Genomic DNA, 25890 nt, shown 5'->3' on the forward strand with positions numbered 1-25890 from the left:
CTTTGCTTCCCACTCCTCCCCCTCAACTTTTCATGGACTTTGATTTAAAAACATGAAAAAAGTCATGGCAGAGCTTTGGAGAAGTAGTGGCTAGCCAAGAGAGACCTTAAAGCCTTTTAGAAGGGATCTAGTTTAATGGTCTCTGGGTGAAGGAGGTAAGGAAAGCAGAAAAACACAGCGAGCTGGAATGGTGGAAATGCTGCAGTCATAAAGATAGCCTTTGTGTGTGTGCGTGTGCGTGCATGTGTGTGTTAAAGAGCGGGAAGGTAATTGTTAAGAGTGCTGTGGTAGCAAAAAGGGGTAGTGCTGTACATGAATGTGTGGTTTTTTGTCTGGCCGCCTGTTCTTTTCAAAACGCTGTGGCAGCACCCAAGGGCCACTTCTCATCCAATGAGGCTATTTAAGCTTGTCAATACGGTCAATCATACAACTTGTTTGCCTCCATCAAACGTCAGGTTAAGAGATGGAAACCGAAAGATCAGAAAGATTGTTTTCTTTCCAGATTTTGTTCATTTTCATCTCCCGTTAAAACGATTCATTCTTTACCAACAAAAACAACACATCGTGAATACATCTTTCCACAAGTTCTTGCTTTCTTACAGACATATTTCAGAAACACACACATAGATAAAGCCAGATAAAGCCAGTTCAATCACCGAGAGAGACTGTTATTCATCCAACGCATACACATGAGGAAACAGAGTTTCTTGGAAAAACTAATTTTCCCCCCTCAAAATCAAGCAACCTAACAGGGTGATAAAAAAGGCTAATGGGAAAGGTGCTAAAAACTGCAGTCCCTCCAGTGGCCTGTTTGAGGTTGGTTCCAAAAGAGAGTCAATCCTGATGTTCTTTCAGTAGCAATAAACACTTTTACAGCCTGGTCTAAAAAAAACTGGATTTGGTCTATTAACAATTTCTTCGCTTCATGACAACTATACAGGAAGTGAACTCACCCATGTGAGTTGCATTGAGCCTTAAAGTTCCCATTATCTGGGCTGTGGTCACTTTCAGTGTCTTTCACAGTTGCTAGTAGCTATTTGGTAGGTTACTGGCACAAATTACCCGATATCTGTTTGTTTGATGCCCTTACACAGAGTACGTTTGCACTTTGGCTGTTACTGCCAGCAGACAGCTTAGCGTTTAACCCCTTTTTCCACATATGGTTACTTCTAGCTTTGGAAAAAACAAGATCGTATAGACTACAATGCTAAAGGCTTCAAAAACAGGACGCCAATGTGTGTCCAATGGTGGCTACATCCTTTTTTTTTTATATACAGTAGGTTAATTACTTACTGGAGCCAGTCGGTGTGAAGCGTGACCTCCCATCCACCTGTCACTGTGCATTGGGCTGTGCGCACTTCCAAAACACAGATAACCTACACTCAACATCTAAACGCCTACTGTGAAAATACACAGACAGAGAGCTCACTGCTGCTTTTCTGCTAAACATGCTGCTCATGCTCTGCTTTCTGTGTAGACAGTGAAACTGCGATGGTGGCTAGACAACTGAGTGGACCATGGAATTAAATTTGAATCGATTTTGCAAGAAAAAGGAGATATAAGGGAAGATTAAGGTACTGAGTATCTACTTTTGCTTAGTGTGAAGGTGGGATTCAAAGGGAGCTTAAAAAGCTATGGACGATCAGGTTTAGAGAGTAGTCTTACCTCTCAGAAGATTTATGACAGCGCAGCCTAATACTCACTCCAGGGCCTAGCAGGTCAATACTTTGTTTAATATGGTCTTCTATTTAAAAAAAACATACCCATGCAAAATTTCGTCAAAGCTGCAGTCCGAGTTTTTCATGCGCTACCATTTTCCAGGAAAAAGAAGCTCAGGCTCACTACAAAAACCCACTGATGATTGTGATTTCTTTATGAAAGCATCTGGTACTGTTGAGTTTTACAGGTTTCCAATATTACCCATAAACAAGGACACCAACTGCAAGCCTTCCAGGTACAAATTGAAGTGGGACAATTTTCATCAAAGTTCTGTTTTTTTCCAAGGTAATCATTTTCTCCATAAATACTCTCTTAGGGGTGATATTGCACTGGGTTCATCACAGCCTTGGAACACACACACATTTAGATGCGCACACATGTACACACACCAAACTTTGTCTCTTTTTTAAAGAGCTCAGATGGGCTGTATTGACACGAAGGACTGGTGATCTGGCAAAAATCTAAATGAATACTTATCATCCTCTGTAATATCCGCTGCCTGGAGACAAAAGCAACACGGAAAGTCATAAACTTTTACTACAGCTAGGGAGAGTCTCTTTACTGTGCTGATGAGCAGGCACTGTGCACTAAGTGCAGGGCGGTTCGCTTGGAGCTGTGCATGAATATTGATCTGCTGCTAAAGCTTTAGCAAAGCTGATTCACATTTAAGTTTGCGAATACATTTGTGTGTATGCTGTTTTCCATACAGACATGAAAGTAATCACAAAGGTCCACAAAAAGACGCATGGAGCGCACACGTAGGTCAAGAACACAGTACAGTCTAGACAGATGTGAGGTTCCTAAACTCCCGCTATCCATTGCAATGTTTTTCTTGGCTAAACAGGGAGACAAGTCATATTTATGAGACATGATGAGACTGGAAAACAGGATGGATAGCAGTGAGAGACAAGGGAGAAGAAAGGGGAGAGGCGAATAAGGGCGAATGAGAGATTTGCAATCTTTTCATGTTAACATAATGTAGCTTCTGGTCTTCAGTGTATAGCTTTGGCAAGCCTGGCTGCTTCTTTCATGCCTGTAAATCCTGTCTGAATATGTATGTGACAGACAGCCAGTCGCGAAGATGAGAAAGACGGGGAGGTGGCATGACAGGCTAAACAAGCTCGGTGGGTGTGTGTGGGTGCGTGCACAGGGGAATACGTGAATATGAGCGCAATCTGATCTTATTAGAGAGCTGACGGGATGAGGAGCTGTGATGAGAGCTCTGAATCATCCCCATCTAATCAATCAGTCTAATTAACCGAGCTTTATGAACACTGGGCCGAGCCGAGAAAGAATCCGCCGACACAGAGATTAATAATGATTACTGAACACACTGCAACACATTCTATTAACAATCCATCTTCATGCCTATCCAGCAGCTTTGCATAAGAAGTGACTTCTTTGGCAGTTGCAGGAAATCCTCTGAAATATGAAAGGTTCTTCTGCTTCGATCAAGACTTCAAAGCAAATGAAATAACATTCTCAACAGATAATTTTTATTTAATCAAGCGTAAAGTTCCATAAGAAAGACTCACTGTGTTAGCATCATAAAATAATTGTGCTACGTCCACGATTAAAGCACTCAGTGTTAAACTTTCAAAAAGGACGACATGATAAAAGCCCCTCGGCGACACACAACTCTGATGTTGAACTTTAGGAGACAAGTCGTTCCCATTTACACTTGCACTTAAGACAGGACAGGCCGATCTTTGACGCCCACTCATCCCCTGCAGAAGAGTCCTGGCGTGGAAGTCAAAGCGGGTCACAACAGAAGGACAGGCTTATTTGTGTTGGTATGTGTGTTGTTGTCAAGTCCACACAACAAGCAGACCTTTAAAGACCAGCGGGGTTGTTCGTGTGTGCGGTGTTTCCATGGCCTGCTGCTGGGCAACACGGGGCATCAACTGTCAGTGATGACATAACCGCTCCCTGACCACTTGACTACCCACGATGAGACACTGTGGGCAGTAAGCTTTTTGTTTGTATAATCTAATAGCATCTGACTCTCTCGCTCTCTCTTTCCGTTTCTCTGAGGTTATAGTGTAAGCAACCAACACAAGTGATGCTCTTTTCGTTGCTCTCATAATCGTTTTTTCGCCGTTCGCAGCCTCTTTCCGGCTTATTACTTTGACCTGAAAATTGTAGGAGAAAGAAGAGCACGGACAGAGGACCAGAGGGTAAAGCAAAGAAAGCAAAAGGTCACAAACTCAAATTATTAACTCATAAAAACAAATAAATAGATAAAAACACAGAGCTAATAGAGGGCGTGCAGAAATTAACCAACCAAGTGTAATTTAGTGAAAGTCCTTCTTAAGTAAAAGCTTTGCTAGGCCTTTTCTTTTGCAGTGTGTGTAATGCAGAGTTTTTAAACAATATTCTTCCTAGAAGTGAAACGATTAGCAGAGTGACAGAAAATTAATCTGCAGTCATTTTTGCTTATCAATATTTTATCTATATCAATGGTTTCAAGGGGAAAAGGCAAACATTTATAAGCCTTTCTCTCCTTTTCTTTGGGGTTGTGAACTGCTGGCCTGACAGAATGATCAATTTGGAAAGGCTGCCTCGGGTTCAATGTCATTTTACTTCTTTGACATTTTGTAAACAAAATGATTAACTTTTAATGCAAATAACTGTTAGTTACAAGTCAAAATGTGTTTGATAGATGGTGGAAATTTGAAAAAAAAGAGCTAAAATGTATCGAATCTCATCTTTTCTAATTAAAATCATCCACTGGGGATCCTGCTGACACAGTGAAATTCATCTTGAAAGTGGTGCTGGATTAATATGTCATAAATTCATCAGCAGACAGCTGTTTTGAAACAATTCTAATGATTGATGCCTATGGTTTGCCAACAGCCAATATAATATTTTGGGGTTTTGGACTATTGATGGAACAAAACAAGCGATTTGAAGATGTGTCTGGGAAGCATTTTACATAGAATTCATCTGATGGAATTACTAATTAATACCAAATTAATAGAAAGTTATGACCCACAGCCCCTGTTTGAACATGCGGTCAAGCAAAGTAAATAGCTCCAGCCCGTCTGAGAAGTAGAGCCACCCGTCTTCCACAAACTACCACCTACCTTGAAATTCCTCACATCTCTCCACTGTATACTGTGACAAAAAGGCCATAAAATTATCTCAAAGCGCACTGTATATTTTTCAAAAATCGAAGGCGGCTCTGAAAGATGACTATGTTTGAAAAATGAAACTCCCAGGATCAATAGATCCACTTTGCTCCAGCTGTGGCCATCTCAGACACACTTGGGGGAAAGAAAATCCATAAAAAACTTGGCCTATCCTTCTCATATATTTCACAAAAAAGTAACTGCTACCTACTTATCAGTGATCACACCAATGTCTGAACAATGGTAACATTTTGTGCTTTTTTTTAAAAAAAATTTTGGGAAATCAATCTCCTATCCTACCATATGAACAGTACTCTCTCACACACTTGTCAAGCAATCTCGTCTTGGTCTATCGATGTCATCAGCCTTGATGATGCCAGACTGATTGCCTCACTCGCCTGTATGCTCCACTCTCAACTGAAAATTACCTGTCATTTATTCGGTGGCTTAAGCCCTCAGTTCCCTCGAGAGTGGCACGTTCTAGTTTGTTTTTGTTTTTTTTAAACACAAGACTGTGTATGTGTATATGTAAGTATGCATGAGCAGGAGGTGTTGGCTTGTGGAGGCCTCTACTTTGCAGTTTCCATTTGTTGAAGAAGAGGTTTTCACCCTGCTTCTCTAACAATCAATAGTGCTTTGTAGCATGTCAAATGGAAATCAGAAGCTACTTTGGAGGAAGCCAAAAGACATTCTTTACTCTCTTAAATGCAGCGTCATTACACCACATTGTCAAAACCTTCCAACAGTTCTCTTGTGGTTTCAAGTCCCAATGTATTTCTACATGCCAACTCCTCTATGTTGCATGTCAAATTGGACAAAAGAAGCCACAGTGAAGGAATCCAAGGAGACATATTTGCTACCTATAAATGCAAACTGAAAGCTGTCATTACATCACTGATACGACACCTTAACACCTCCCTTGAGTTTTTCAAAATGAAGTAAAATGCCTTCCAAGGGGCTCCTCCTCAACATCATCGCGCCATATTAGTATGGCTTTGTGCTCTTGAGGGAGAGGCCTAAGGCTGACAGAGCAATAAACACGTTGGCTCATTTTGTTACCGTGATGGTCCTCGTTACAACAAAACATCTCTCAAGGCAAAAAGTCTAGCTGTATGTACAGTAAGAGTGCTGCATTTATAAGTAGTGCAGACAGGCTGAACTCAATAACCATGTTACAAAACCGTTTCATAACAAAAACAAGTCACTATTCTTTTTAACCTCTTTCTGGGAAGCTGGAGAAAATTCATTATTGGAACTCCTACTATTAGAAGTATCCACTCTGCCTATAGCAAGCCATCAATTCTCAGCTTGCCCTTCAGCTTCACTTCTGTTAAAAAACACACACACACACACACACAATGCACACACACACACACACAATGCACACACAAACATACAAGAATGCTTTTACACTCATCAACTGTTAAAACCTACTCCAGCGTTTGAAAATAGTTGCATTTTAAAACATTACCCTGGGAATTGCAGCTATAAAATAAATACACACATTTTCCCAGATTAATTTGGAAATTACAATTAAGAAGCAAATGTTTAATTGCCCAATCAAAAATTCAAAGTACCACCTCATGTGTGTATCACTTGCTGTATCTGTTAAGCACCAAAAATATGACAACTATTTGCATTTTGAGTTCTTGGTTTCAATTATATTTTTATTGAATGGCATTTTCATGCCTTTGAAAGACAACTTGGTATTTAAAGTTTATCCCTGGGTTTATAATAATAATATTCAAGTTTCTGTTCATCTTTGAGCACTCTGCAGGAAAGGATCAGCTAAACGCTGCTTTAGTTAAATAAGAGGGATAAACACAAGCCAAAATATACCTCACATTTCATTTCATTTCAGTACACAGGCAAAGACTCGGCGCACACTAAATTCATTTTATTGCTAGTCTAACCAGTTGAACGGTTTTTAAGTTGGGGCTTGGCATTGTTAATGTCACCCCCCTGTCTGATTAGGGACTGAGTTAAACAGGCCTGGAGACCAGTCAGTGACACTTTGGCAACCAAAGGCTCACTAGACAAAGATGTGGTTTTTCCAACCAGTTGCCATGTGGTTGCTGGAGATCGCCGTTAGTCATTAAGTGAAATTGTTCGCTAAGAGGTTTCTGCACCAAAAACCTTTTCAAATCAAATTTTTGGGGTTGATAACAGACAGCGGTGGTCTCCCATTGTTTGCAAACACTTGCCAACTGTCAAAAGTGTGATGCAAAACAGTAGAGACCATTCACCATCAAAGTAAAAGATGTGCATTACTACTGCAACCAACACATTTTAAAAAAGGCATCTTTTAATCTGAAGGAAAATGCTTTCCATTTCCAGTTTTCATTCCACATTTCAGTCTTCCTACTGCTTAATCTGTGTTTTCTGTGCAAATTACAGACAATCACAAAGAGATTTTTGGTAAAGCACCCACTTTTCAAAAGAGATCACTTAGGTAGGCCAAGCAACTACCAGCAACTACCAGCTACCAGCAAAGCATGACAAAGATGCTCAAAAATGCAAACAAAAAAACCCACCGAATCTGTGATAACATTAAACAAAGGTGCGTACACTACATCTAAGCACTGGGTTTAAATAACAGAAATCAATCCTCTGAAAGCATCAACAGCCAGCTTTTTTAAGAACTTTGCTGGTGGTCTGTAATTTTCACAGAAAACTGAAAGCCACTAAAAGATACTCTGAGTCTGAGCAAATCTGAATCACTTAACCCTTTGCCGTTTCCATGGTAACTTTCCACCTAAATCTATCAAGTTGGACCAGAAATTGACTTTGAGCTTTACTTAGAGATCAGTTTTATGTCTCATGCTAATGATGAAAAATGGGGCTTAAAGAGGCCAGTTTGACCATGGACCTGGACCAGAATGACAGGCTGCCACAGTGAAGCTCCCATCTATACCTTCCTTTATAGCTATGGCCCATATTGGATTGTTCTGTTCAGCAGCCTATGGAGGGAATCTCCGCCTCTTCTTCTTATCGACACAGTACAAAAGGTATGGAACAGGAGCTGGCAGCAACTACTAGAATCACAGGACCAGCAACAAAGAGTTTCAGTGCTTTCTCATTGGGAAACCACAGTTTTCAGAACTCTCAAGTTTCTTTGCGATTACATCGATCTTGTTTTCTGGATGTTAATCCATCCAGCAAGTATTATAAACCCCTGTGTGATAAAAACAAAGATATTACATGGATAAAACTTAAGGACGTGAATCCTGTGGATGAATAATAACAAACTGATTACAACGACAACAACAAGGTTATATTCTATACAGCAAATTACTATAACATCTACTGTAGTGCTTTTATACATGTCCAACCATTCAAAATTAAATAAGATGCTTTACCTAAACCACGTGCATACTCCTACATATTTTTTCTCCAAGTTTTGCTATGTAGAAAGTCCAGCCTGATCTGCAATGTACACACCGCAGGACTTCAGTGAGCCTCCTTTGCTGCTCCAGCTGTACTTGCATCTAAAACAAACTGTCCTTTTTCTTCACATCCTTTGGAAGACATGCCCTCTAAAAAAGCATGTATGTCAGACACTGTGACAACTTAGACTCTATCACAATGGAAACTTTCCAGACAACAGTAGCATCAAAGACAGATCAGGCACAGAGACAGCGGGAGTGGAGACATGAAGGAAGACAGAGAGACAGATGGTAAACATGCTTTCTGGACACTAGTGGGTTTTCTGTGAAATGGAGAACACAAGCGGCATCTCTGGTATGTGTAGAGGGAGGGACTCAAATCTAAAGTTTAGTTATAACATTGGCTGAATTCGACCATTACTATTTGGAGATCATTTGAATAGTATGTCATTTTATTAAATGCCCTTTCTTTCAGAGGTTCTTAAAGTGGCGCAGGACAAATAAGACTTTGCTAATGCTATCATGCCTACCTCTATGTCACTACATTTTTTTTGGTTCTCCTATCATTAATATTTGATTAAAAAATAAAAATGATAACTACAAAGTCTTAAAACCACAGAATTAATCCATCTATCTAAAAGAAAATCATAGTGATTCGTGAAGTTTTGTTTCTAAGTGGGACATTGGACATATTTATAGATTTGAGTAACACCATACAACAATAATCATCTCTTGGCTTCTCATTTCAGTGTCCTCATACAACAAACTCTACACTTTACTCCCTCTACCTTGTCAGTGTCATCGTAGTCCAGGAAGACCCGGGGCTGGCCCGAAGGTAGTGGCCTCCTCTGCCCTCGTGGCCTCTGGGCATGCAGCCTCTGCTTGCTGCAGCGTTATGATTAGAACTAGAGGTGTGTTGTTGGGTACAGTTGACATCATAAATACTCTTGAGGTCCATACACAAGAGTATCCAGGATGTTCTGCTATGCAGATGATGAGCAGGTAGGTGACAGTGCCCAGGGCAGAGAAATTAGAAGGTCGTTACATGTTAGCGGTCTGTGCAGAGCCTTTTCACACAGCATTACTCATGCTGATGGTATGAGCAGTGACAGGGACAGATATCTGCTGTCAGTGAGACTGAGGTATGATTCTAGTAAAGAGCAAGGGGAGAACAGTCTTCCATACATTTTATAAGTAAGACAGCCTCTAACAGCCTTTAAGTATCCTCCACAGAGACTAAAGGTTAAGAGATCCTGCTGTCCTCTGGCAATTTATTCCTGTACATCTGACTACAAAACAGTAACTTTATGTGTGGTTAGGGAGCTATCAGAAAAACTAAAGTATCTCACAGGTCATAACTGCCACAATTTTCCCTTTTTTTCCACGCAAGTACTTTGTCATAAAATTGCATTCAAACTTACTGTGCACTTCATAATTTCTATGACTAATCTCGCAATGTCATCGCAGCCACTGATCAACATCCAGCTGGAAAATACAAAGTCAAAGCAAACTGCAGTAAAAAGGATAAGACAAATGTTCATGATGTGATTATAAAAGTAACTTGCGGTGGAGATGAAACAGGCAGACGCATTCAATGTCATGACCAATGTATGTAAAAGAAAAAAATAAATAAGGGGGGGGAAAGAGCTCAAACTGGAACTGACATCACTTGAACTCACAGGAAAAGCAGTTCAATAAACTCAGAATTGTAAGAATCAACTAAAAAGGAACAATATATATTCAAAAATGAAAACGTTTAAGCCACTGCACCAGTTATTCCAAACGTGTTGCTACTGAAAAGCACAACAGCCAAGTGCTCCTTTTATTTTCTAAATGACAAGCTGTGGACAAGAAGACTATTATCTTCCCCATTACTGTTTAACTTGACAATTAATGTCCAAGAGATCTAAGCCATTAGCATGGCTAATAGCTAGAGAAGTCCACTGTGTGTTTGTGTATGCATGTGTGTGGCTGACTGACAGTGAGGGAGAGACAGAGGCAGGGAAAAAAACACAGAGAGGAGTTTAACAGTAGCATGCTAATTACCTCAACATCATCACAGATGGCTGAGGGGGTCGGTGTTAAACCTTTATTCACCGCCATATTAACCACGTCAGTGCTAATTCTACAGGAGTTAGGTCATACACTGCATGGCTTGCATGATAAATGCGTCTATAGCAAATCTTTAGGTTGTCTGCAAGTCTCAGATGGACTTGTGGAAAACTAAAAAACGGACCTTTTGTTGGATTTTTTGTTGTGTTTTTTTTAAGACTAATGCTGCCCAGTCCTCAGGTCCACAGGACTTCTGCAAAGGCTGTTAGAGCACCATTGTTCCCTTGGGTACCATGGGGTGCATCGCAAGAAAAAGATGGAGTGAAAGCGCAAGAGAGCACAAGGGAATGAAATTAAAATCGAGAAAGAAAAGTAACGAGAGGGACACTGAAACCAAAATAGCTGGAGGAGAGCCATGTCTAGACAGTTATCACATAAAAAAAAAAATACACCCTTATTTTATTTATGCATTGGCACACAAGGTCAAGTGCTTCTTTTATATTCCTACAGGCACAGACATTTGCACACATGCATCATTACAACAACCTGCCTCATATTTGTCTTTCACTGGAAGACTGAACATATCAAGTATAGTTTAATGCATTTCACCCACGTGCATGAGAAACAACTAACAAACAGTCAAACACACGACGAGTGAGTCAGTGCACCAGATGCAGTGGCGTGCGTGCTGGAGCAGAGTACACCAATGCCGACTGGCACTAGCATGTTGTTCGGAGCCTAGCGTGGAAATACCAGTGTGGTTCCAAGAAATAAAAGTCAAGACTTCGCTACTGGGGACAGCAATCTGTTTTAACACTACACACTGACATTTGACCAGCTTGAAGTAATGAACAGAGAGAGGAAGAAAAAAAAAAAGTAAATGTTGTGAGAAAAAACAGCAATAAAATAGCAGTGTAGTTCTGTTGACATTTACATATGTGGTTGTTTTTGAGGTAAAGGGAGCATTTAAAGAATGTGAAATTCTGAGAATGAGAGAGCGACAAGGGCAAACACATTTTAACACCCATTCTGAGATCCCCCCTGTTAGGGCCTACTAATGATAAAATAAAGCAGAGGGGAGGATAAAAGAGTGGTGCATTTCCAAGCAGTATTAGAGGGATGCATAAAAATCTGATATTATGGGACAGCCTGCTGCAGAGTCAGCTCAGCAGGGGTTGACACAGAGATGTGCTATCTTAGGCAATCTTTGTGATATGGCAGGAGGGAAGGAGGCACAGCGAGTCCTTGGCGCATTAGCAGCATGCCCAAAGACATAAAGTCAAGTCCATAAGTATATGGACACCAATAGACGTTTTGCAATTTTAAACTTGAAAAATGTTGTATTAGTGCCCTAGAAAGTGGCAGGGTTAATGATGTAAGTACTGCACATAGTATAAGTGGATGGATATCAGCTCAACATATAAAACAAGTATTAGTTGTAATAGTTTGTTTGCAATCTAGCACCCACAGTTTTCAAGATATCATTTTCAAATTTTGTGTGATTGCAGATACGAATAAAAGCTCCAGCAGATTTAATTTGGGTGAAAATTGGATCAAGATGAAAATCTGTGAAAAAAAGGGGGCCTCAGGTCTGCAAGGTATTTAGCCTTGCAGCATTTAGTCGTCTGCTCAATCTGTCAGCTGAACTGGTGCCTGTTTTAATGTATAATTAACAGGAACATTAGTTAACTGAATGACGCTTGCTTTTGTCTTTAAAAAACACTTAACTGCAGTAGGAAGTCAACTTGGGCTCAGTGGGCCAATGAGCTTGTGGTTCCAGTGGCAGACTTCCTACTAAATATTAAAAAATTAACCATTATATTTATAATGGTTAATTTGCCAAATTACCTCTAAGCCTGTGAAAATGAAGGAAACTGTAAAATAGCTGTAATTTCTAAAAAGTCGATTCAACATTCAATTTCAAACTCCTTGAACTGAAGCACTTTAATCACACCATAATTGCGTAATTCCAAGTCCATTATGGTGCGCTAGAGAAAAAAAGACAAAAATTCGAACACTGCCCAAATACTTGCAAAGCTAACCATATAGTACCACACAAAAACATGCGCACTCAGTCGAGCTTTACCATCAGGGGTAAATCACAAGATCTGCAGTATTTTAAATTAAAAAGACCCCACTGTCATTTCTTCTGAGGTTATCAGCCAGATTGATAATATTAGCACTAAAACAATTAGCTGTTCAATCAGTGAGTCAGTTTCTCAAGATTAACTGACTACTGATTAACCACTTAAATCCTTTTTCAACAGGGTGTTAGCTCATTTTTATTAAATGTAAAATGAAGTGTAAAATTTTCCCCTTTGTTTTATGCCACTGCAACACGTACACCTTTAAAACAATCAGTAAGGAAAAGTCACTTTGAAAACTACCACATCATCTGTGTTTTTTCACACTTTTAATAATTTCTTAAATGATTATGATATATATATATATATATATATATATATATATATATATATATAAAAATTCAAGCCGTACTGATGCATCCTATTGACTATTGAGAGTTATAACCACTTCCATGCAAAGCAGACGTCTATGGGGGCGCAGGAGAGCACACAGGGGGCAGAAAAATTTGAGACAGATTGAAAGAGCAGAATGTAAAAAGACAGTAAAGTAAAGCATTTAAGTACACAAATCGAAAAGAGCAAGAGACCACAAATAAAAGCTGTAAATGTACTATTAACAAGCATCCCCTGCTGATTGTGGTATCAACATGTTCACAAACTGTCTCTCAGTTACACACAAATCAAACAGGCAGTGTCTGGGACTCAGCGGGCTTGGATATAGGCAGGTTATAATAAATGCAGAGGGGTTAAGACTTTGATACCCCTCCAACATTCTCCTGTCCGTTTTGGTGTAACGTTCTCAAAAAAGCCAGCACCAGCAGAAGCACACAAAGACACACTTAGCAGAAAAATGTCGATAAACACACACAGGCACACACAGCCGCGCGTGCGCACACACACATAAATTCACCGACGATAAAGCCCAGGCTTGTGTTTTGCATGGACAGAAAGCTTAGCGAAGGAGTCCACAGACTAAATCCAGGTTCTAAGACATCAAACGATCGCACACATGTGGTCTGCTTCTCTCATCCACCTCATCGACTCATTTTCAGAAGCAATTCCTTTCTGAGCCAAAGAGCTAGGGCATACTGGGTATTGCCCTCAGGGAAAGACTGGAATCCGGGAATTGAACAAATGGATCGGAGCATCCAGTGATGAGCAAGTAGACAGCTTGGGTCAGCCTCCTCCAGTAGCCACTGATTCACAATCCCATACCTGTCTAGCACTATTAAGGCCATCACAGGTAGCATCCACGGGCAATGTAAAGTAGATCCACAGTTCTGCAAGCAGCTACACTTACACTTTAGATAAGTATTAGTATAACTCAATAATTACTCAGACTTAGTATATACCCACTAAGCCAAAATCATGAAAATATTATGAGTAATAATTGATATTTATTAATTTGCTTAAATGGCAAATAATGGGGGAATTATGAATCTCAATTAGTGTTGAAATAAAAATAAGGTAAATGGTGACAAAAAAGGCAATAGTAGGTAAAGCAAGTTGTAAAATGTGTTTAATTACTTAAATATATATTTCATGGGTCATCATAAATTTGTTAGAACTGGCCTGAGAAGGAAAGTAACACTGTTAATTTTAGTTCAACTAATTTCTTAGTGAACAAAATCTCTCTCAGGGTAGCGCTGTAGCCTCACATCAAGAGCAGGTTTTCTCCTGGATGTCCTGCCATCAAAAGACAATAATGCTGCCCATCTCAGCGCAGGACACGCTCAAGCAAAATAGAATCAAATAGAGCTCTCTATGCTGTTAAACTAAAAATGTTTATCACCCATCGCTACAGGCCTATACGCATGTATGTGATGTTCTTTTTCCAACAATAGAGACATAATGATTTCACAAATCCATGATTTGATTCACACCTCAGCTTTTTGGACTTGGTTTCAGCATTGTGTGCGTGTGTGTGTTGAATAGGAAAGCAGGTGAGGAAAATTATTTTACCACAAACAGAACTACTTGATGCTAAACACAGAAGCTGTTTACAAAAATGCTATATATGCTCTTAATAGGAATAAACAGATGTTAAACAGATGCACGGCTAAAATGTATATCTTGGTTAACATATCAGCAGCGTCCTCGCGGATGAGCTGTTGTTATGCTACAGCTACAACAATGTAATAATCCCTTCATTTCTCTGCTTTTGCAATTCTCCTGGTGTGTTTGTGACTACGTTGCACTGTCTACAGCACATGTAGCAGAGTAGTATCACAGCTATGCTTTTGCCCACACACACACACACACACACACACACACACACACACACACACACACACACACACACACACACTTTCCCCATTGTTGCACAGAATTAGCTTTCTCATTTATTTTTAGATTCATATTAAATTTAATCTGTCTTGCCATAATTTCACATCAGCATCATCGCATATAATTGACACTTGTGACAGGAAAGCATGTGGGCGGGCAAGTGCAAACACAATTCATGCTTGAAGCTCTGCCATGTTTGAAATAAATGTGCATATGGAGCAGCTACACTGATCCATCACATTATCAAAATGAGAGTAAACAGAATGAGGATATTTCTCTCTGCTGGCTGGATTGTAAATCAGAGCTTTAGAGCACTTGAATGCTTGTTCTCTCTTTTGACCAGGTGTGTGTGTTTGTCCGGAAAAGACCCTGTGTGTGGGCAGGACACAGTGGGGAGTAAAAGTCCACTACTTTACACATAAAGTTAGTACAACTACAGACCTTTACAAAAAAAAAAAAAAGGAGCCAGGCAAAATGTATTACAATTTTATCTCTGTAGCTGATATCTGTCCACTAATTGAAGAACGCTAAATCTTGCATGTAAATGAGACGCAGCGATGCAGTAGTTAGCACCGTTGCGGCATAGCAAGAAGGTCATCAGTTCGAACCCACCAGCCAGCTGGGGGTTTTCTCTTCTTCCACAGCCTAAAGGCATGCATGTTAGGTTATCTGGTGATTCTCAGGCCATAAGAATGAATGTTTTGTCTGCTTCTATCTGTTAGCCTTGCAACAGACTAGGGACCTGTCCATGATGCACCTAAAGCTGAATTGCTCAAGCAGTCTAAGAAAAAATGGGTTCGATGTGAACAAGGCTCTTCGACTGGTAAATCCTACTTCTTAATTTTCATGCTGGAATAAGTATGAGACAAACTGAGTAGCTTTACACACGTGCAGTGGAAGCTGCCACCGAACACTTACTAGAATCAATGAATGTGGCTACAGTGAGTTTGAGAACGGCATCACAGAACAGACACACAGAAATGTCTCTTAAAATGTTGTTTTGGAGTTTTTTCAAATTAACTACCACTATACAGGAACTGACTCCAACATCTGCATTTTGTTGCCAGGAGCATTACCAGTTGGCAGTAGCTTAGTAATTTTAAAATCTACAGCAGTCATTTGATGTTTATTTTCACATGTTACAACAACTCTGTGGAAAGCCTAACATTTCACAGAGCTGTGCTGGGCCAAAAAACTAAAGGCCTAATGCAATCTCTAAACAAAGGCCTTCTTCTTTTAGTTTGTCATTCCCAGAGTCCAACACTTAACGACCGCTGCAGGAGTAGCCACTAAAAACAGACGTTTTGCTGCAAACAATCTGCATAAGGACACAAAAAGTAACATACGCAGCAGCACCGTCCCAAGAGTGTCCCTATTATCCTCCTCAGGGATGAAAACTTTGACCCGAAACATAAAAGGCTCTGACTCTGCTTCTATCCCATCGCTAATTGAAAATAATTAAGCATAGTCATTAAGCTTATCACTGTCCTTCATCCTCTCTTGTAGCCGCTTTAGGGGAAAAGACCAACTTAAATAAAACAACGTGCAAAATAACTTTTTAGCGCTGTTGAGTTTGCTGATTGAAAACTGGACATAAAGAGAGATAAGCAAAACATCCAAACTGAAATTTTAACAACCTGAAGGAAACTACTGTACAAGCCACCTGCTGTTTGTATTTTCCGCTCATTTACATTAAATCACCGTCTTCACAGCCTTGCTTAAAAAACAGATGCTATGCTTGTCCTACAGCCTTAATTTCACACCCTGTTTCCTCCTTATTAGGGGCCCTTCTGGGGCTCCTAACCTTCTAATCACCATGGCAACAGGATAGACAGTGACAGAGCTTTGGTCCCTCACCAGGTGTTGAGCTGATCATAAAGTAAGAATTTTTTTTATGAAAACGAGGAGAAGGAGAGGAATGAAATGAGAGTGAAAAGAATGAGCGTGAAGAAAATGTTTATTACCAATGTGCCGTGAGCAAATGAAAAATGATTATTTCACGGTGATTGTCTGATGTCTGATTCTGAATTGTAATCATAAATTATTAATTCTTTGGATGGGATGAATATTTAACGAATGAAAGATACACTGAGGTTAGGCTGATTTGAGAGAAGGAACCCAGAAGAACAGGTCGCTCAGAGTCTGAAACACGGACGCATGATTGTCTATCAGGTGTCAGATCCCATCGAAGATCAGATTTTATACCTTTAAAGCTCACACTCAACAGACATTTGTAATCGATCTGAAGAAAATGAATCTAAAAACAACTGTATTGTGACTAACACGGCAGTTATTGGGGCAGAAAGACTCCTCTGGTTTAGTAGACCGAAAAAATAACCTTGAAAAGCTCCCAGACCACATCACAGGGGTTTTAATGCTAATTGCAGACATTGCTGAAAGCAAAGCATAACTCAAAATACCTCTGTGACACAAACGTGCGTGCAAAAGAAACACAATGCACACCTCACACTGTACTCACAAGTGCTTTCTCTCTAAAGGAAAGAAACATTCTCCACACACTGTTCTCTGATAATGGATTTACAAAAAAAAGCTCCAATGAGAAGAGGAGGATTTTATAAAGATTAAAAGCCTTTTAGTGTTACTTCTGCTTGAGTTGCTCCAACAATCACATCTCTGCTGAGCAGATTGTCAGGTAACAGTGTGTGACACGGGGAAAAGAATAAGTGTCAGGGGAAGGTTTAGGGGTGTGAGTCAGATGATGTACAGACAAGCCAGTTCCTCACTCGTGTTTTCATCTGTGTTGCCACTGGAGCAAATTGGACTGTAGTATATAGTTAATGAAAACAAAGAGAGAAACACAGACAGGTTAGAGGAAAAGAGAAAAGAGACGATGAGAAAATAGAAATAAATAGTAAAAGGCTGAAAGAAAAATAATAAGAGAAAGACAGAGAGAAAAAAAGCATTAAAATCACAGGAAAAGGAAATGAATTTTTCCCAACATTAAGATCACAAACTCAAGCAGAAAGCTACACAGTTCAGATCTTAACATTTACATTTTCAAAACTGCTCTTTACTTTGACTTAATATTGATTTTCTACTTGTTATTATACAGAAACATTCAATGTTTCCAATCAACACTGGGGTTTCACTGAAAACAACATCAAAGCTCAGTGGGAGTTTTTCCTTCCCACTGTTGCCAAGTGCTTGTTCACAGGGAGTCATCTGGTTATTGGGGTTTCCTCTTTATTATTGCAGGAATTTGCCTTTAGCTTGCAATATAAAGCAGCTTGAGGAGACTGCGGTTGTGATTTGGTGCTACATATAACCTAAATGCTTGGAATTGAACTAAAATGTAATATATTTTTGGGACTAAAAGGTCTCGGTCATACACCCATTTACAGTCATTTCAGCTCCTTTGTGAACTAAAAGCTACACATAATTTCACCTAAAAGTCAGTGAGTTATCCAGTGGCCTTGGCAAACATCATATACTGTACAGCAGTTCACTACAACAACACAATCATAGTGCCCTTCACCAGTAGGATCATTTTAGAGAGCTGTTCTGATTTCATTTGTTGTACATGTTCGACTCTATCCAGCAGTAAACACCTTCTTTCCTTTTAGTTTCATTAATCCAGTGTCACAGGTCAATGTTTCTATCACAGGTGTGTACACAGTTCTCACCATTGCGACACTTCCCATTTACTGTGCTTGTAACCCCCCGTGCGATACATTGCACAGGTATGTGTTTTAATTAACGAGGTCAAGTGACGTGCTCTATTTACACAAAGCTGAGGTCTAGTCTACTTTAAGGCCTCCAGCACGATTTAACATCTGTGGAAGGCTTTTAAATAGGGCTGAACGATTATGGAAAATAATCTAATTGCGATTTTTTGCCCCAATATTGCGATTGCGATGCAATATGCGATTATTTTTTAAGGTATTTGTCTTCTGTATTATTAAACAAAGACAAGCAATACATCATATAGTATGGCCAATACTATATTACATTAATTTTAAATTGTTCTTTCCTGGAAGACAGACCTCTGTTATGATGACATGAGGTGATGCATGAATTGATGACTGACATTTTTATTTAACTTCTTCAATCACAACAGTATATTTGAACATACACAATAGTTTATTTTTAGCTTACAAACATCTGAGCATAAAGTGCTGACAAGGAACCCTGGTGTAAACATTAAAATGAAAGTCAGTACAATGTGCAGATTGCAGAAATATACATAAAAAAAATCAGTGGCTTTACCACACTCAGTTTTTCGACATCTGTGAACTACTAGACAGTCATTCAATTAAAAAATAATATTAAATAAATAAAACTAATAAATAAAAAATACACACATCTTACTGATCTCTGCAGTCAGTAACATTACACATAAAGTGCAAACATAATAGCAATTGTATAAACACACACACAAACACGCCTTTAAAGTTTAAAGGCGTGAAATTGGACGGTCTAGCCTTCTGATTAGCGTCACCGCTGTCTCGGTGGAGTTTAATAAACTCGGCCGTCTGCTTCTTGCTATCTAAAATATAACCAGACACTGGTGTAAATTCTCGACTGTCTCATACTTCTGTTTAATAAGTTTTCTGTTTGACGTTTAGTCAGCTGTGTGAAAACCAAGGAGGAACCCACCCGGGGGATTAATAAAGTTTTATTTTATCTAATCTAATAACTTTAATCTCAGCCAAACCGATTTACTCACGAACAAACAAAACACTGAAAAAAGCCCAACAATAACATTTTTAGGTTGTCTAAGTGACTTATATATCACGTTTAACCCGAGCAGCGAAACTCCGCGGTGATCTGAAAATGATGTGCCGGGAGTTGTGCCGTTCTCGGCCGCATCAGTAACCCTCGAGCTCCCGGCTAGCTGTCGAGCTGGTGGGTAGCAGACGCCTCTGAAAACGTCGAAGCACTTTTGCAAATATGGGATATCTTGATAAACCGAGCAGATATTTGATGTTTACACAACTACTTTCTCGCCTGAAAATATGTTAAAAGTTTATTTTGTGGCCCAGAAAGATTAGTATGAGTAATTTTAAAACTTAGTAGCGGCCGCCATTGCTGGAAACTGGAGTTTGGCTGGGCCGCGCTATGAATTCTGGGATATGGTAGTAATTTGGACAGCCTTCGGCACGTCGCTGTGACGTAATCGGTCTACAAATGCGGCCTCAGGAGGATGCAGCCCATGAATTTGGACATGTCCAGAGTATAATCGCAGCCTTTGCGGTTAGAAAATTGCACTTGATCATGTCGCGATATTATCGCAAATGCGATATATCGTTCAGCCCTACTTTTAAACAAACTTTTGTGTAATCAACCCCACTGTTAGTCTGTCTTAATGAACGCAGACTGAATGACTGAGTAACTTAATGAGTTACTGCTTGCCTCAAAGGTTTCAATGGACTGTATTTCTCGTGTTCAGTTTGAAATCAGGGTGCCCAAAAGAGGACTTTTTCCATACAGGTGTAGCTCAGCGTTTGCACAACGGTGGAGGCTGTAGAAGACCAAAAACGCTGTCAGTCATGTATCGTTACACTGTCTTAATGCATTTCTTTATCATCCGCTTTGTGTGCCTCGAAATCAGAAGATGGCACGCCATCATCTGACAACGTTGAAGCTATCACACAATAGTAGAGCCGTGCTAATCACGAGAATTAACTCTTTTTTTTGTCTGCCGTGTAGAATGGCATGTTACGCTACACAAATAACAAAAGATGCCCTTGTTATGATATTGTGACTTTTTGGATGGTGCCACAGGATAAATGTCTGAGTAATTTCAGTCTAATCTTAACAAAAAAGAACTTTCTGGTCCTGCTGAGAGACACGGTTCACCTTGTATAAAATATAGGTACAATGTAGGACATCAGAGAGGTCCCTCTAGCTACAGGTTACCCCAAAAAATAAAATAAAAATATACAGAAATTTCACAAGGGAGGCTTGGTACTCTGGGAAATGGACTTCACGTCTACCACCAAGACTGAAATTATTCTTTATCCCACAGGGCTCCTTGGCTGGACCCACAAGCTGTCCACCAGGTTTAGCTGGATGAAATGCTATTTTAATTATCATTATTAATAAGTATTTATTTCTTTGTTGATTAAAACACGTTATATATGAAATGGCCTTCTCAACATAAAGTGTTGTTTTAATAGGTAAATAGAAGAGGGCGACAGACACGGGCAGAAAGACAGTTTTTAAAAAAGAACAGGAGAAAAAACAAAACAATGGAGAGCAGGTGCAAAAAGGACAGAGAAACAAGGTAATAGAATGAACGACTCCTGAAACAAACAGAAAGATGAGCAAAACAAGGAGAAATTACCATGTAGGAGTAATCAGAGGCTAAAAGCTTCCCCCCGCTGACTCAAAAGTGCTTTTGGGAAGAAGCAGAATAGCAGGAATAAAGGGATGTGAAAAATTAGTGGAGCAACACGAGGACCGTGTGACAGCTAAGGCTGAGAAAGCAGAGCGGTGCTGATGTAGAAAAGAGCAGCGAGAGGAGGAGAGAGAGAAGAGGGGGGGCAAAAAAATGAGTGAATGATTGAAAAAGAGTGAGAGGGTAAAAGGGAGGAGAGAGAAAATGAGCTTCAAGAACTCCAAGGGGGCTTTCTGTCCATTTCTGCATCATTCTGTCCTATTAGTACTACTCTTCCGGCTGTCCAAACACCACTGAAGCCTAATAAAGCCTGAACTCAGTCACTTACACACACACGAAGAAACACACACAGAGTGATGGTCTGAGATGGCTGGAAGGGGGGTATTTCCACAGGGCTTTTAAAAATGACCTCCAAACACCGTGGCCTCACTCAGCCAAGAGCCCGGAAACTTTAATGGAGACTATTTGGGGGTTTTCGGTGATTTGGCAAACGGCCTATTTGGCGCCAGCTTCTCCATTTTCCACCCATTTTGAGTGAAATGGGCAAATAGAATTTGAAGCAGCTCGGAAAGACCTTTTCAGTTCAGTTGTCTGTGTGTGCGTGCGCATGTGTGTGCGTGTGTTTACAGCAGGAGGTGGGCTGCTGTGTAGGTGCAGTCTAGTGTCCAGACAATTTTAGCATAAAGATGGAAATGTGGTTGAGTGTGTACTTCTGCCTCGAGGCAGGCAGCTAAAACGCCACTTTATAAAACATATTTAAAAGGAGGTGTCAAAGAGAGCTGAAATATGAGAAATAATCATGTATTATCTGCGCAGACTGATGATACATCTGTAAATGTTCCCAGAAGTGCCTCGCAACCTTTCTAATTGTTATATTAACTACTGAGGCAACTCACTGCATAAGTGGCCACGGGCGACATTAAACTTTAACGTGGCAACAGAGTGTAGTCTTTCCCTCAATCGTAAAACTTTTTTATAACATTCATAACTTTAATGCTGAAGCAAAAGGATGAAAGTTAAAGGAGCAAGAGCGAGGAGAAGAGAGTAGGAAAGGATGCTCTCAACCTAACCTGCTGCACAGACAAGGCTGATTTAAGGAAAGACAAAGAAAAGAAGAAAAGGGTAGGAGGCGTAATGGGAATGTTGATGAGGGGTAGAGGAAAAATAATAATTAATAAAAATAAATTACAAAGATGATTGGGGATACCTTTAACTTTCCTCCCTTCCTGAAAGGAAGGACCTGGAGCTAACACCAAAACAAACCAGGACAAAGGGAAATATGCAAACAGACAAACGAGGTTTAAGTCCCTAGAAGTGCAAAGGAGGATGCCTCGATGGATTCCCCCCCTTTCAACATCAGCCAAATTATAGACATGAAAAGGAAGAGAAATGGAGTCGAGATTAAAAGTGTGAGACCAGACGATGTGTTATTCCCCTAATTCCCCGTGCAAAACTCCATTCCCAAATCAATTACTCCGAGGTGGATGGAGAAGAGCTTGAAAAGAGAGGAAAGTGGAGGAGGAGAAGTCTGCTTATGGTACCGGCTTAAAGAACGATATTAGAGGAGCTGTTTAAAGATATACCTCGAATTGCATATTTGAAATAAAATAGAGAAATAAATAATGACCGTTTTCATTCTATTATCTATATTACAATTAATGCATTTTTGTGGGTGGGGGGTGTTTGTACAGTGTGTAATCTTGACCTAATTTATCGCACAATCAACACACTGACCACATTTCATGAGGCGAGGTCTCTGGGCGCTTTGTTTACTCAAATAATCGTGGCGTGATTTGTGAGGGCAAGTAAACTTGAACCCAAGGTTTAAGCAGTGCAGTCGGAACATTGTAAAAGAAACACGCACCCAAAAAAACAACAACAATGGCAGCAATGAAAGAGTGCAGATTCAAACAGAAAACGAAGCGCAAGCCATTTTAAAAGACTGACAAACCAAACGTCTTTCTTCTGATTTTCTAAAGAACTTTAACAAAGTTTTAACAAAGTTCAAGCAGGGTCTCCAAATGTTTTCAAATGCCTTCAATATAAATTCTGTTCTGTCAAGTTCATTTTTCTTTTCCTGTCTGTATCATTTTTTTTATTTAATTCAAACAATGTGTAGCCCAGCTAGAAAAAAAGAGCAGTGGAAAGTAGTTTTTTTTTCATGTATAATGTAAAGAATTTAGTCATTTCTTTTTTCTTTTATGTTTAAAGGAAGATGTGGACCAATAAGATTATCTGTTGTCATTTAACTTGGCCAATCAGCAATGAGCTCCCAGTGACCCTTGCTGTTGACCTTGATCACATGATTTCCTGTGTTGCCATTTCGTTCCTGTTCATATAATGCCATGTGCCAGAGAAACTAATGTTCCCGAAGTCGAATCGCTAGGAGTTAAAAGCAAGTCTGCTGCAGTTGTTTTTGGTTGTTCAGAGTTTCACCCTGTCAACGGTGAGTACGAAAAGTGGGGAAAACCTAATTTGTTAAGGATAAAAAGGGCAGACTTAACGGGACGGCGAGTCCGCTAGCCGCTAAGCTAACTGCTAGCGCTCACGCTAGCAGAATTTGACTGTGTTCTGTGTGTGAAATGGCTAGTGACTGCAATCATATTACGTTTAAGAAAAAAAACAAAAGAAATGGTGCTAATCAGTTTTATGTTTAACAAGTTAATCCAATTGTACGCCGATTCTCAGATTTTCAGTTGTGTTCTTTGAGTTGGTTATAATGCACAAGTCTGGTGAGCTACTGTGAGTTGCTGACTGCAGCTACAGTGTTAACTATAGAAGCTGTGTTTTTTTTGAGAACATTGTCAGCCGTCAGGTTGATAAAATTATAGCTCATCTAAGAGGATATGATGCTGCAGTGATATAATTTTGTTGTACAACAGAGCTAGCTGAATTAAGATATAGAGTTACACTAATACTTATTGTTCATTTTTGAATGTTTTAAGTAAGTGTGGCTGTTTCACAACGGTGAATGTGACTATATGGACCTGTGACCTGTTTATAGGTCAGGTTTTTTTGTTATCTGGTAAAAGGATGACTCGACAGACGGACCCAGTCTGAAGCAAGCCCCATCGAGGAGCAGTGATTCCACAGTTCCAGTTAACTGGATGGCGAGCCAACCCGAAATTGAAAAGGATTTGCCAAGGTTTTATTGAAGCCAAAGTTTCGTTCCCATTGAAGCTTCAGATACCTGCAGGACTACGAACTTTCTTCCTTCATCGGAGTGTGGTAGGACAAACATTAAACAAACTGAACGGGCCCCAACGATCCATCAGTTATCAGACATTATCCACTCATATAATTGACTCAGAGAAAGCTGTATGCGCGCACTTTTATTTAGTTTGTTATTTTGGGGGAAATATTTTGTATTTTATTTTATTGTTTTTTCATTACATTGTTGCAGCTGCTGTGTGTCAAATATAACAAATTTGTGAACAGTATATTGTGGTGTGGTCTCTTCTTATTGGTGTTTATACCTTGGGCTCCTGCCGATCCTAGATCTTCTGATACTGGCTAGTGGGAGTTCGGTCATTCTTAATAATAATTCACAAGTTGGGTTACAAATGCTATTAGCTTTTTGTCATTTAAAAAACTGAAGTTCATTAATGTTTCTTCACATTTCTAAATAATTATACTTCTCTGGATACAAACCAAAGAGAAACAGTTCTGGGTAGTGATGTAGTGTCATGTTTTATCAAATCATTTTCTCTAATGTCACTCAGACCTTTTCCCAAACATTTTTTTTTTGCTTTTCACACTGCCAACAGTACTAATAAACTTAGTGACAGTGCTGAAAAATAATCACTATGAGCTTAAAAGACAGAAAAAAAAATCAGACAGCTGTTATTTCATCTTGCCAGTGTCGCATAAATTACACATTTTTGGCATTAACACTTCCAACATTTCCAGTCTATTTACAACTACATTACATTTAACCATTTGTTGGTATACTCATTCAACTGAGTTTTAGATTTTTGCCTCTATTTTTGCCTTTGTTTGTGTATACAGGTCAAGTTCTGCACTTTTATTTTAAAAACTGCTCAAACGATAAGATATCAGCACGAATATGAGTTAATATAATAATGCTTATCATCCAAATGAGTCACTTTAAGCAAATCAAGCAGAAAAGCTTTCACTTTGCATTTATGTGGATGAATATGTATGATTCTGGCCATAGCTGTTGTCCACAGCTGATTTACAGTAGTCTTTCCTTAAAAGAAAAAAAAAAATCCCTCGGTTCATTAAAGTCCTAGAGCCATCTAAAGGCAGGAAGACGGACATGTTCATAAATCTGCAGCTGGTGATTTGCCGTGTCAGCGCACGGTGCCATTATGCAAGGCCTCCACTGCACTTATACTGAATATATTGCATGCAAGTAACAGAAGTCTGCCACACACAAAAAATCCAATCGCCCTTACACACATCAACAGGGTCAACTGTGGTCTAACTTGATATTATGTAGTCTGTACAGGGGGAAAAAATTCAGATTACAGTGGCTCTTCAACCTCGCTTGTCATCGCCTCCTACAACATCCATTTAGCAAATGCAAAACAGAAACTGCAGTAGCACCAGAGTGATTCACTTATAAAAGGGTCTCCACCGACATCTTTAATTTATTTATTTCCATCACTGCACAACTTTTTTTAAAAACGTCACGCCACCAGCTTCTGGCTACATTTTTGTCATACTATGTGTTCACTTCGTGCTACTCTGCACCATCGAGACATGAGAATCTGGTCTTGCTTGTTCTTTCACAAAGCCCCAAAGGGAAACCCTGCAGAGAAACCCACAGAGACCATACAAATCCCACGATTGCGCATGTCATCAGGAAAGGTTAAGGAGGTGATCCCAGAAATGATGGGAAACTATAA

The 25890-nt window shown here is 39.7% G+C and overlaps 1 protein-coding gene and 1 long non-coding RNA gene across 3 annotated transcripts in view; one reads left to right on the plus strand and one right to left on the minus strand.

Annotated features, from left to right (window-relative positions):
* Positions 1 to 25890, minus strand: part of fbxl17 (F-box and leucine-rich repeat protein 17) — a 233582-nt gene that overhangs the window by 160640 nt on the left and 47052 nt on the right. The gene's annotated exons all lie outside the window — the stretch shown is intronic.
* Positions 23140 to 24459, plus strand: LOC143421499 (uncharacterized). Its single transcript, XR_013101166.1, has 2 exons — positions 23140 to 23465; positions 24024 to 24459. It is a non-coding gene; the product is annotated as an uncharacterized LOC143421499 (long non-coding RNA).

The sequence above is a fragment of the Maylandia zebra genome, linkage group LG12 (assembly GCF_041146795.1).
Source record: "Maylandia zebra isolate NMK-2024a linkage group LG12, Mzebra_GT3a, whole genome shotgun sequence".
In the NCBI taxonomy this organism is placed as follows: domain Eukaryota; kingdom Metazoa; phylum Chordata; class Actinopteri; order Cichliformes; family Cichlidae; genus Maylandia; species Maylandia zebra.